The following is a 1,036-nucleotide window of genomic DNA, read 5'->3' as shown; positions in this document are numbered from 1 at the left end:
CAAACGAGAGGAGCTGCGCCCGGCCTCGTAAGACCAGCCCTGTCCGGTGCTGAGTTTGACCCCGACGCCGCTGACCGCTGCCGCCGCCTTGCCGCTAGTGCCGCAAGGTTAGGCGAACAGGGCGGTAACTCGTGCAGTCGGTTGGACGACCTTGCGGTGGACAGGGTGGTGCGAATCCGGCGGGACGGCCCTTCGATGGAGCCCGCTGCAGGGGGACGTTCGGTGGGTTGAGCCGCGCTCGCCGCGGAACCTTCGAGCGCCGCTACTCAGCAAGTAAACGAGAGGGAGCTGCGCCCGGCCTCGTAAGACGCCTCTTCTCCGGTGCGAGCGCCCCGACGCCGCTGGCCGCCGCCGCCGCCTTGCCGCTATCCCGCCGCGCGTTTGGGGCCGGAGGGCGACCCGTAGGACGGCCACGCCGACTACACGACCGTTTGGCAGAGCGAGTGCAAGGTTAGGCGAGCTGGGCGGTAACTCGGGTTAGTCTGGGGAGACTCGCGGTGGACAGGGGGGCGCGAATCCGGCCGGGCGGCCCCATCGATTAAGCATTGGTAGGGAGCCGAGGATGAGCCGTGCGAAGTGGCCTCGGAGGCGGTCCGTGGGGGACGACGGGGGGGGACGGGCGTCGGCCCTCCGGCCCGAGCAGAGAACGTTCGGTCACCCAAGCGGGAATCTGCGCCCCGGCCCGAGTCGGACTCGGTCGGTGCGGCCCGCTGAGGCCCTCAACTATTCCCGTACGCGGGGGTCGGGAGCTGCGGCGCTGCGCCGGCGACTTACCCGCGCGAGGCACGCACTGCGTGCGGCCAGGATGCGGAGTTGGATCGGCGCTGGTTGGGAACCCTCGGGGAACGAAGGCGGACGGCGGCCAGCCGGCGCCGACGAACCCGTCGGGGAGGGGGCTGGTGGCAGGCGCGATCGGCACTATTGCTGACTGCCGGGAGGGAAGCTGCGCCCCGGCCGAGTCAGACTCAGCCGTTGCGGCCCCCCCGAGCCCGCAGCGCGTAGCGCGGAAGCCATACGCCCCCCCGATGCGGAGCGA

The sequence above is a fragment of the Syngnathus leptorhynchus genome, unplaced genomic scaffold (genome assembly GCF_054491065.1).
Source record: "Syngnathus leptorhynchus isolate UIUO unplaced genomic scaffold, UIUO_Slep HiC_scaffold_227, whole genome shotgun sequence".
Classification (NCBI taxonomy): Eukaryota; Metazoa; Chordata; class Actinopteri; order Syngnathiformes; family Syngnathidae; genus Syngnathus; species Syngnathus leptorhynchus.
Note: the sequence above shows the minus strand (reverse complement) of the source record.